The sequence below is a fragment of the Tachypleus tridentatus genome, chromosome 6 (genome assembly GCF_004210375.1).
Source record: "Tachypleus tridentatus isolate NWPU-2018 chromosome 6, ASM421037v1, whole genome shotgun sequence".
Taxonomy (NCBI): domain Eukaryota; kingdom Metazoa; phylum Arthropoda; class Merostomata; order Xiphosura; family Limulidae; genus Tachypleus; species Tachypleus tridentatus.
The window spans coordinates 91,336,014-91,349,581 of record NC_134830.1 but is presented as its reverse complement, the minus strand read 5'-3'; positions in this window follow the sequence as shown (position 1 = coordinate 91,349,581).

The following is a 13,568-nucleotide window of genomic DNA, read 5'->3' as shown; positions in this document are numbered from 1 at the left end:
GAGAAAGCGGAGCTAGCTAGCTGTATGATAAGTGAAGGTAATAAGCCCAGGGTTTCTCTTGATGTAGGAAGACATCGAGGTAAACTGATACTCACATCAGGAATAATGGTACTGTGAATGTTTTAATGATGAGATTCTAATAATACTGTGATGATTTTGCCATTTAACATATTCTTCTATTAATATAAAGGGATATTGCTCAATCGCTTCGTCATGCGCACTCATACAATAAAAGGTTACAATATAAAGTGTGAGCCTTGTACTTTTTTATAATAGTGTAAGTTAGAGTGTGGCACGTCAAGTGCCTCTCACTCTAAAATTGTTCTGTCCGTGTTGACAAATTGGAATTTTTAAGGTAACTTAGAAACACTTGAAGTACGAACGAGGCTGAGAAACATAAATTTAGCTTTGACTATTACTTTGAGATTTTAATAAGGTCTAATTCTCCATACTTGAACTTGTTAACTTTATCTAAAGTACCGGTTTCTAAAAGTTATTTTGTTTGTTTTGAATTTTTGCGCTAGCCGTCCCTAATTTAGCAGTGTATGATTAGAGGGAAGGCAGCTAGTCATCATCACTTACCGCCAACTCTTAGGTTACTTTTTAACAAAGAATAATGGGATTGACCACACATTATAACGCCCACACGGCTGAAAGGACGAGCATGTTTAGTGAAAGGGAATTCGAACCCGCTACCCTCAGATTACGATTGGAATGTTCTAACTCCCTAGTCATGTCTGACATAAAAATTACTATCACAATACCCAGTTCACGAAAAGAACAGCAGAAAACAAGAAATGTGATTTAACATTCGTGATTTGTACTAAAAGTATATGAAGTTCGCAATTAAAAATACACTTCATATAAGAGCACAGACAGATTCAATAATTAGCACTAATAAAACATTATTAATATATTTTTAACTGTTATACATTACAGAATAAAGTAGATGGTTACATCATTAATAGACGTTTAACAAAATCTAAGGCATTTCTAGTATGTGCATCCCTTTCTGTAAAATATTTAACCATTTGTTTGTTTGCATTTTATAACAAAGTCACATTAGGCTATCTACTGTGTCTACCGCGAGAAATCGAATCCCGGATTTGAGTGTTGCTTGTCAATAAACCAACCGCATTCTGGACAGAGGACATGGGTAACAGTGGAGATTTCTTGTGGTATTTAAAACTGATTAAACCAGATGATGAGAACGTGTCTATCCTGAAGTCCGTATAAGACGAAGTAAGAACAAGTATGGACTTTTTTATTGCTAAGCTATTCAGATATTGATCTAACTGCTGTTACGTTACATCGAGATTAGTTGACAACCATAATTTTGACCGAAAGGTAAAATTAGCTTAGCTTTGTCAGCAAACCCCAACCAACCTTTCATTGCACGTTTTAGTTGTTATTCCCATTTAAAATATCATTATAGTTAAGTTAGAGAAGAAACTAATGGAAGGTGTGTAAAATATAAAGTGTTTCGTAATTAGAAATAGCAACCAGTTTATTCTTTCTATTAATGTGATGAATAGATGCATTCGTATGCACTTTAGAAAAACATGAGTAAATCATATGTACTGTAGTGTTGTGATTTTTCCTAATACTTTAAGTAAAAAGGTAATAAACTTATTGATTTTTAAACAAATTGTTTCTTTATAGTCACTATGCAAAAAGACTATACATTGGATAGGTTAAGTGAAGCAACGGTGTCATTGGCCACTGATCAATTCTTCACTTTATATAGCCTTAGTATTCCAAAATTTATTTAATCTCAAAGTCTAAGTTGGAAGGAAGTCCAGTTCAATCCACACTCTGATCAACGTGTGTTATTGCGTTATACTAGTTTCAGAGATAGTTTTGGGTATACTAAGTTTATTTTGATTTACTTCAGTTTATTCTGTTGAATCAAAATTTCAAAATCAAGGTTTAGCAAAACTGTTTTTGAATTAACAACTGTCTTAGTTTGTTTTCTGTAAATCATCATATTTTTAATTATTGTTTGAGATAATTAATACTTCATGTTGTTCATGTAAAATCAATTCTGAACCATCCCGAATAATTACTTATCTTATTATATTACTTATAGTATTATTATTTATGGACTAATCACTCATACAGTATGCCGCCGCTTTTAACTATACACTACTAATCTGAGAGAAAATAGCTAATCAGAAGCACTCCATTGTGTTACGAATTATAATTTATCTCGGACGAGTCTCCTATTTCTTATGTTACGTTACGTATTACGATTTTAAAAAGACTGAATTTTAACTTAGAAGTTAATTAAATATTAGTATGTATCGAATATATGATATTTGCCAACAAGATTAAAACACACAATTTTTTTTCTGAACACAAATATATTTTAGTATACAAACAACAATACAGTTTATAATATTGGTTTATATACAAGAGTTTTACAAACTTATAAATTATACCGAGGCTTCTATCTGGTCTAAAACTGAATATTTTTTCGATGGCCCAAGTCCACGACGAGCAAATTAATTGTAAGTGTATATTGTTACACCTAGTTTAAACTAGCTAGCTTGGTCTCATGCTGCTTATAAGTTGACTTTTACCGACGAAGATATTTAATGTCTTTGTAAAAATGCTAAAGTTCGAAGTTAATTCACTAAAGTTGAACAGTTTGTAATGTTCGAAATCTATAAATGTTCCTGATCAAGCTATGTAATTTTCCGATTAATAAGAGTTAACCAAAATTATAGCTTTCTGGGCTTATTGTATACTGTCTGTAGCGACCAAACAATATTCTATTACTGTCTCTCGGCTAGCTTTTATACTCATTAGGTGAGATTCTCAAACGTTCAATAATACTGGAAGACATGCTAGTGTTTTCTTAATACCTCTATTGTTCATTCTTACTCTCAATGATCTACAAATTTAGGGAACAGTTGGGACTTGCGCAATGCACATCCGACAATATACGTCACATGTATCAAACTGAAACAAACGCGGATATTGAAATAAATTTATAACATTAAATCCGTTACAGTTCTCACTCTTGAAATGGACCCACAACACTAAGTGGTACCATAAGGATTTTTATCTTGAGTTTACTGCAAGATTAATTTGCTTTCGGACCACTTACAGAAAAGTCTTTACCACGATGTGTCAATAAATGTTTTTTTCTAATTTACTGGGGATTACGAGAGGTGTGTCAGTGAGTTAATACAATACTATAAAATTATATCTCATAATAATTATTGTTTTATTTTAACTTGTTCTTATTAATCTGAGATATAGATCCCTGGCCGGGGTAAAATCAAAATAAATTTCTGGATGACAAACCAGATTCAATAGCAAAGTTTTCTTTATGCAACCTTATATGTTTTTCAACAAAATGTGGTATATTTGAAAGAGTAATAATACAGGGGATTAAAGATGTGTAATATTATTCTACTGCTAAGGAGTTGAAGTTTATTTTGTTAAATTCTGAGATCACAAATAATGCGAACTAAATGCACTCATTTTAACTTGAAGGAGATATGCCAAATCATTTGTCTCCAACTATACCAGATGGTGGCGCACTGTGTTTTATTATGTCTCTGTTCGTGTTTTATAATACATGACTGTTGGCTTAAAGAAACATTTATTGCTACATCTTCTGCAGATCGCCTACGTATAAACTGCACAACTATTCCTTGTATTAGCTGATTATGTATATACTTTTGTAAAACTATAATGTTGTTATTTAATAAATAAAAAAGGAATAAATTAATATTTTATTAGTAAAAGAGAGAAAATCTATAGTTAATATTTAATTGAAATAAACTTTAAAAATAATTGTTATTTCTAGTAATTATTAATATATTTAAGAATATTGTGTTTACGTTTACATTATAAAATATATTCTTAAACATTCAAGTATACACATAGAATAAACAAACGAAAACATTATAAAACATTTTACTAGATCTTCCACTGTTTAATAATATGATAACTAACATATCTATATTCAAAACAAAACAAAAATAATTTGGAAATTGTTTGAGTAACAACAGGAGTAGTTAGACCATCACCACAAACATATAACGAATATCAGGAAATAGCTGCGTCTGTAAGTAGCTAAAACACATTAAAATGAAAATATCTAGTATCAAAAAATATCGAGAGAAAAGTAAATCATCTTCAGAGTATCATAAATAAACAATCAACAAAATAAAATGAGTTACAAATTTGTGTAAGAGAAACACTTCTGTGAATTCATGGTGTCTGAATCGCTAATGTTTAGCAAGAATGTTTAATAGTTAATCACTACAATGTACAAACTGTTTCTTATTGACTGTCTTAGTGAATGTCGTAATAGTACAGATATAAGGCACAAATAACATAATATGTCGATCGTTATTTTATTGGTTACTCAATTGTTTCTACGCTTTTACACAATCTACACCACTAATAACAAGGTTAACTTAAAACAGTAATTATTACACATTATTGTGAAAATAGTGTAAGCGACAAAAGGTAAAATAAACAAAAAGAATAGTTAAAGCAATATCATGGTCCTAAAGTAATGTAGAAGTGTGTAGGGAAGTAAATCGTTATAACACTAAAAACTACAAGAGATACTCATACCTTGGAAAGTTACAAGCAGGTGAACAGTGAAAGAATTTTCGATTTTTTTTTCAGCAAAATGACAGTAGAGATGCAACACAACTGTTGTAGGCTTATGATAAGATGATATATGTTAAAATGCAAAGTTTAATCCTTTCCAGCTTAGACAGTAATAATTGCTATTCTCTATTTTGTTTCTCATTCTAAAAGTAAAGATACTTAAACGAATTACATGAGACTTAATATAATATTTTCATATAGTGTAAATATCGTTTGAAAGTAAAGTTTGAACTTGTATCCGTTTGGGGTGTAAAATAATAAAAGCTAGATTATGATACGCTGTTTCGAAAGAAAACGACAATAATGAAAAGCGGAAGGTCGAAACGTTGCTCTCTGCTTATCGATAAAAAATATCTCCTTTCTATTTTTTATTACTGGTCAGAAACTTCGCTATTTTTGCATTCAATCAGTTTTAGTAAGTTTAACAACCATCGACATAATTCCTTTAATAGTTTTTTTATGGCAACTATTAACCTTTCACTGTAAATCTTACAAACACCGTATGAAGAATTAAGATTTATCAGTGAACAGTCACCTAACCTTTAATAATGATGACTCATAGTAGCATAAAGTTTTGGCAGAGATAAATTTAAATCTATAAATATATTTGTTTTTAAAAAGTTATTTTTTGTAACTAAAGTGTTTTTGAACTGAATAATTTTTAATAAAATTATACTTTTGTAACCTAAATAGTTTGTTTTCACAGGAGGTTTCAGTTTATCATACACATTAAACTGTAATAACGTTCCCCATTGTGTTGTCATAGAATAATATATCTGTAACTTTTAAATCAATATAAAATAATTTCATGAACTAAAAGAACATGGCCAGAATCTTTATTAAGCAAATATCAAACCTCTAATTTAATTATAAAATATTTGAAAATTTACTTTAAAGCTACTTCATTATGCTTGATCAAATTGTACTTCACCACTTGCAGCCAAATTCTACAGAAAAGTATTAGAGTTTAAATTGAATAGTATTACAGTTTATGAACATTTTGAGCTTTATGCCGTATTCATATTCAAAGCTCAGAGACAGGAAAAGTTTTCGAGTCTCCTCTAGGAAGTGCAATAAAAGTGGTTTCACCCAAATAATTTTAAAGTTGGGCAAGTAGAAAGTGTAGAAGCATGAAATATCAACCCTAAACTAATCAAATAAATGGAACTCCTATTGGTAAAAGCGTACCATTAAGGTTATCAGGTAGAAGGAAAGATAGGAAATGCAATATTTAAGGTCAATATACCTATAGATACAACAAAAATGAATGTTTGGACATTTTGATATTTTGTTTATTGAAATAGAATTATAATATAATTTCATATGAATTTGAAAGCTTATCTTTGATTGTGCAATTGGAGTGACTTGAACACTCAAAAGTTACAAAAAAGATTGAGAAACCTGCTAAGGAAGATTTGGACCACTTCCCAGGACACTTTTTAATCCGTACAATGTTCTTAATGATAAGTCGATAAACACATTTCACACTCGTGAGATATGCTGCTATTATTTGGTGATTTAAATGGCAAAGCTATAGTTTCAAAGTAAAGAAAGGTTAAAAACTGCCAGCCATCACATTACTTTGTGGATTTGAACTAAACCACTTTCTTTAAAAGTAGTGACAGATGTTACTCACCCAAAAGGTTTCATAAACTTTGTGTTCACTACTTGAAATTGTCTTCTGACACAAGTTAAATGAGTAAAAATGTGTCTATTTATTAAATAACCTCAGACCTATATTTGTTTAATTACGTTATAATAAAAAACTATATCTTGGTAACACATACAAAAAATAATTACTGGCTACTTTGTTTAAACATAATATCAATATACAACATTCAATAATATATGATAAATCCAGAAATAGCTCATCTTTGCAAATTGAATATATTTCTAAATCAAAAGTAAATGAAAATCAAAAGATTCGTCAAAAGCACCAATGAAAACAGTAAATCATTCATTTAGTGTTATGTAGACTTTAACACAAAGTTATTTGTATTTCTTTTAATGAAAGACATCACAAAGTTACAGATATTCAACTGGAGAACTGTTTCAATTCATTCTATGTTAAACCCTGTGATCTTCACAAAACATAGAAATCTCAACTTTTTAAACCAAATACCTAAAACATTGCTGATTATGTACAATATTCAAGTGTATAATTATATATGTATACTAACTTGTTCATATAATTTGTAATGTGCAATATCTAAGTACTATCATACAAACATATCTATCTTAATGTTGAATATTGACCAGTGTAGGTCTGTAGTGGCACATGTGATGACAATGCAAATGATACCAGTGTTAGTCATGCCTTCCAAACATGCTTCAGCTTAATTCATCTTTCAGCCACTGTAGTGAAATTACTTCAACTTAAATACCATATATCCAGAATAAAAGTAATCACAAAAGAATGTAAGCCTTAATTGTCCTTTCTTCCATAATAATCTCTACAAATAATATTCGTGCTGTCAAATACAGAATACAAGCATATAGATACATTCCTATGCAGAGAGTTCAGAAAGAAAATAATAAATTTTCTTTAGTAATATAGCAACCAACTAGTCTAAATTACTATTTCTTTGAATTAGTACTGCCATCTAAGAGTAATGAAAATTCACTGCAGAAGTAATAGTTCAAAATACAACCTAGCAACAGTTACACACATTGACTCATTTTTACAGTTTTTATTCAAACACAACTGCCTTATAAATCTAACAAACAATCTGTTAGTATCTCACAAGACAATACAACACAAGATCGTGTTAACTTATATACAACATTGCTACATGGTTCACAAAGAAATATACCTTGTATGTTTCGGGCTATCACCACCTAATTCTCTACAGGCACGTATGCAATCCATTGTTCTTTGGTCCATTCTAGTTGGCACCTGACTTTTTTTTGCTCTAGAATTGTAATTCACCCGTTACAAAGGTGAGACTTGTTGACAATCTCTACTGTATAGCCATATTGAAGGCACCATTGGATGAATCAAAGCTAGATCAATGACATAGCGAAATGAAGTTGGAGATGTACCTCATTATTTATTTGTCTCTGGCTTGTTACTATTTGATAAAATAAAGCTAGTGTTGTCTCACTGAACACTGCTTGATACTCAGTAAGGTCAAATAATATCCCAGCCACTCCAGTACCAACTAGAAATTCAAGCTTATATTTATATATTAGTCTTATCACATATCATATGTGAGCAAGTTCATGGTGTGCAGAATTATCTAGAACAATAAAAGCTGCATTGTAACATCTTTGGTATAGGCTGTAGTGGAGCTGGTGGAGCTGATGGTTATGGCTCTATTAGTTCCTCGGAATATAATGTACACTGAAAGTAGCTTTAAAGTATGGTAAACATCTGTAGTTTCTACTCATTATATTTCTTATACTTGTTCAGTAAACTTTGATTATTCATGAAAAAGCCAAGATTTCAGGGAATCCCTAGTTATTGAAATATGAAATAGCCTATACTAATTTTTCAATTGCAAACATAAGCAATTTATGATGTGAAACTGCTTTCAGACAATGATAATTTAGCATCAAGTACTGCAATGTCTCTTCCTGAGTTTATCTATTTCAAGAAAAATCTTGTTTAAATTATTGAGGAAATTGTCCAAATATTTATTGTCATCCCCTTAAACATTGAAAAGCTTACCTATTTCATATCACTACCATAGTTAAATGATGGTGTAAACTGACATCTAACGGAACTTGTACAGTCCTGTGAGATTGAGATATTTTCATCATTAGAGATAGGTCCCCATTTACTTTCAGAAGTATAGAGATACGCACTTCTATTCTTAGTTCCTTGTAAATGTATTATTCATTGCACTTTGTGACTAGATGTATTCTCAGAGTATTGTCTTGCCGGCTAGTAATATTTCTGCTTCCCCAAGAGTCTGTTCCACTTGACATTTTTCTTCCATTTCTCTCTCACCAATCTCCTTTTCTATGGATGACTAGGTCAGATAAGAAAGGTCTTGGAGTTCCACCTCAAAATTTCTCGAGACATTCATGTTCATTGTTGGCACCATAATCTATTCTTACCATCATTCCTATGCTTCTATATGTGGGAGGTAACCAGAATAAGTGAAGTTTCAACAGTTGGAAGTTACCCTAACTTTCTGTCAATATCTTCATCTCAAAACATAGCTTTCTCCATGGCTAGGAAAACAGATGTTGATCCAAGATAGTGCATCTTTTAAATCTTATTACATTCTCAAATTGTTTTCTCCCCTAAAATGCAGTACCTATTCTCTGACATATATTTTAGAGTAATTCAGAAGGTGTCCTTTCGACAGGGTTATAAGTATTTGCATAAAGTAGATTATAAAAATGTTATACTGAAAATATGATTAATAGTAAGAGGAACGGAGTAGCAGTGGGACCTTTCGGTTTTGTTGTCAAGGCTCTTTATCTTGGTATTGGTGCAAGAGAACAGACTGAAAGCAAAATGGTTACACAGAAGCAACATCTAGAATAATGAAGGTGTAACATTGATAAGTAAGACTAACATTAAGTATGCTATTCAAAAATCCTTGAAATATTTAATTCAAAAGCTATTATCATTTACTAACTTTTAAAAGTTTCTCTAGTTCCTATAAAGAAGACCAGTTCATTATAACCAATATGAAACAACAATTGTGGAATGTTGCCATTGTTTAAGGTAGATGATTAATGCAAGTTTATGACTTTCCCACATCCTACTTACTAGGGCTGCCTTACTTACATAGAGATACACATCTGCTGGTTATTAGAAAACTATACTGAAAACAATATACAGAAGAAGAACAAAAAAATATTTCGTGAAAGATTCAATTTTAGTAATATCTATTTGATTTTGTGTTAGGAGTAGATGGAAAACGTTCTTTCTTTCTTAGTTCATTTTAAATGAAATCATCATCCTCATAACGTTCACTTAAAAGTGTTTTTTGTAGTTGCTTTTTTGAGAAGCTATGTCAGAAACTAAGCTTTTGCTGAACTCTGTTCGTTTAGAGTATCAACTCTTCATTATTGTTCCTAGCTGGATCAAGACCGGTAAGTTTTTACTACAGATTTACTGATCCAGGGAAAGAAACATTGGTTAACTACTGACTTACACTTATAATATCTGCAAACAAACGTAGAAACTTTTTCTTTCTGAATATACACAAAGAAAGAAATGTAAAAATACGTTCTGCATATTTCGTGGAGAGCTGAAGTTACCAATTCTTACAACTTGATGTTAACAAAAACAGCTGAACTAAGAAACTTAATGATTAAAAAGATATGGCGAAAATTTTTCTTACATGACAGAAAATTAAAGTGGACTAAAATGTGTGAAATATAGAGGATAAGTAAATTCATTTACTCTTTGCTGTTTCCTTTTTCCTTTGCATGCTGGATCTTTTCATACCCGCAAATTATTGCCTGAATTCTCTTCAAAAACGGTTGTTGCTTACTTCTGTAACAAAAATAAATGAAGTTTTTTGTGCTACAAACTGTACGAATCTCCGTCACACCAAACATCCTCGTCCTTTCAGCCGTGGGTGCGTTATAATGTGTAGTCAATCCCACTATTCGTTGGTAAAAGAATAGCCCTAGCTAAAAATTTGCACTTTCCTTATTTTCTCTTTTTATGCTAGCTATGAATGTCGTTCCTTTTTGTAAATGAAGTATGCATGATCAGGCATCACATGGTTTGTATATTACGTATACGTAAACTGTTCTAATGAATTTATATCTAAATAGCCAAACGAACTGATTGGTTGCTAATTGTTTCGAAGTTTTCCTAACGGCGACCATTTCCTTTTGCTACTAATTCCGCAAGAAGATATAATTTTGCATACTTTGCTGAATAAAGGTAGCCAATACAAAATATTACAAAATTTTTCGATTTCCTTTAATTTCTCTTATCACTGAGCCGATTACTGGAAGGATTCCTAACTAAACCTTATAAATTCTAGAACTTTACCTGCTGTTGTTATATTTACAGTTGACAGTAAATAACTGTATTTATTACTAAAATATATTATGTGAAACGTATATGAAAAATGCAAACAATTGTTTTTAATGTTTGGTTGAAAAGCTGAAATACAGTAGGTCTCTTAACAGAAATCTTACTAAAAGTTAAGAAATATAACTTAATTTTTAAAATAAGAAATTAAGCTGAAAACTCTTATGAACGTTATTGGAAAATACGCAGCTAATGGAAACTTTCTTTTAATACTAGATACAGTTGATTAGGTTGCTTCTAACCTACTTTTTCACGTTCTGGAAGCAATTGAACGATGAAATGGATTCTATTTTTTAAGTCTGATGGTAATAAGGAGCTCGACTCTCAAGCTGTGGATCGTGAATTAGAATCCTCGTTACCCAACGTACTCTCCCTTCTAGCAATGGGGTAGTAATAACATATTGTTCAAATCCACTAATAGAGTAGCCAAAGTGTTTGCGGTATGTAGTTTTGGGCGAAATTCAAAACAAAGCAAACAAATGAACACTAACTCATTTATAGGGAACTGTGGATTGTCAGTTACCCATTATAAAGAACAAACAAAATGAAGCTGACATTTTGTAATAGGCTGTTACCTTCTATTGAACAATAAACAAAAGATGGAAAGCTACAACAATTGTTCTTTATATATATATAGCCGGAATACAATTTAAGATCACCATAAGCAGTTTACTTTCGCTGTGTGAACATTAACTGAACATATTCTCTCGAAACGCCAAATGTACATAATATTTACCGTTAAATAATTACATCTTGAAAGTATAAATTGATTTCATTGGTTTCTTTCTGAATATTATACAAAGCTACACAAAGTCTATCTACGAACACCAACCTTAATTTTGAGCTCATAAACTAGAAGGAAGGCAGTCAACAGCACCAACTGCCAACTCATTCTATTCTTATCTGATTGAAAATTGGGATTTGATCGTCATTAGTATGATGTATTTACGGATTTAAAGTTATGAACACTATATTGCAGCAACAACACGCGAACTATGAACTCTTAAATATACAGTCCGAGCAGGCTACCCCAAGCATGGCCTCAACAACATCTAATCTTTACTAAATAGTTATTATCCCTATACCGTATTTTCTGTACGATCTATTTTAACTATGTATTTGAAATGTTTAAAAAATTTTCTTACGTATCAACATAATTTAAATTTTAACAAACGAATTTTTCTTTTCAAAATGTTTCTGTAACACAGTAATTACAACTAATACAATTATAAGCTCGTACACGGAGTGTGAAAATAATGACTCAGCTAAAACGTTAAACAGCGTAGAGCTGAAGTTATTCAAAAACTGGTTCAGAAGATAAAATGTACTTTCCTTTTTTACAAAACATTAACTTAATGACAAACATAAAAAAGTGATATATGGGAATTTTCGGCACAAAGTATAAAAAGTACATTGATACACAAATAATTACTGCTTTCTAAATAATTTATCACTTTTCAACTTTTCAACTCTTACGACTCAATCTTCAATTTGAAAGCAATATAATATAATTATGTTAAAATAGTTTTACAATGGTTAGGTATTATTACCGTCTCAAGTGTAAAGAAAACTGAAACATAAAAAAACAAATCGATGCTTTACGTATAAGTGTATTCTGAACAAATGATTTATTTTTGACGACTGAAAACATTTCATAACATAGATTCACGTTCATTTTCTTTTATCTTTTACTTTAACAGTGTGACAAAATAACACTAGATAATAATGATTCCAGAAATTCTTAGAGATGACAGTATATAGTTTAAAAGATTTAGCCAAATCAAGAAATGTGTTTAAAAAAAAAGCTGTAAATAAACAACTAATTCTTGTTTTCTCCGAACTATTGGTATAAAATACGTTGTTGTTTTATCGCAAAAGCTATACAGTTTTATGTACATTGCAGGATTTTAACGTTGCAAATCTGTAAACTTATCCTAAACCAATGTTACGTATTATAATTTATCCCGGACGAGACTTCGATTTATTTTGTTTTCTACATTACGTATTACGATTTGAAATAGCTAGAAATTTTATTGTTAATCTAGATGTTAACTAAATTTCGAATTGTATCAAATTTATGATATTTGTCAATGAGATAGATACGCATGATTTTTTTCTAAACACAAATATATTTCAATATATAATCAACAATAATATTTATAGTAACGGTTATAACGGATAGTAATTTATATACAAAAGTTTTAGAAACCCACAAACAATATTAAGTCTTCTATCTAGTCTGTAACTTAATATTTTATCGACAATTCACTCTTGATGGTCTAGGTTCACCTCGAGTGAATTAATTTTATGTTGATACACGAAAACACTTCACTTGGTAGGAATGTTAGCTAGTTCTATTCTTGTTTGGCCTAACAAGCTTACTCTTCACAGAAATACTAACGTCCGAAGTTAATTTTCTGTAGCTGAACGATTCGTAATGATGAAAATATATAAATGTTCCTGGCCAAATTCTGTAGTTGTCCGATTAATAAGCGTTAATTACAATTATAGCTTCCGAGGTTTATAGTATACTGATTGTAGCAGACCAGCAATATTCTGTTACTGTCTCTCGGTATCTTGCGATTGTTTGCTTTATACTCATTACACGAGATTCTCGAAAGATCAACAACATTCGAAGGTACGCTAGTGTTTCCGTAAAACATATATTGTTGATTCTTACTCTCGAGAACCTTTCACAAATTTAGAGAACATTCGGAAGTTGCGCAATGCACATCCAACAATATACCTCACATACATCAAACTGAAATAAACGCAGATACTAAAATAAATATATAGCAATAAATCCATTATACCCACCAGGGACCACTTTCTAAAAGAAACTTTATGATTACACACATAATAGATTTGGCCAATTCAGTGTTTCAAAGCGTGCTCTTAGTTGTGAATATAGTGGTTTAAT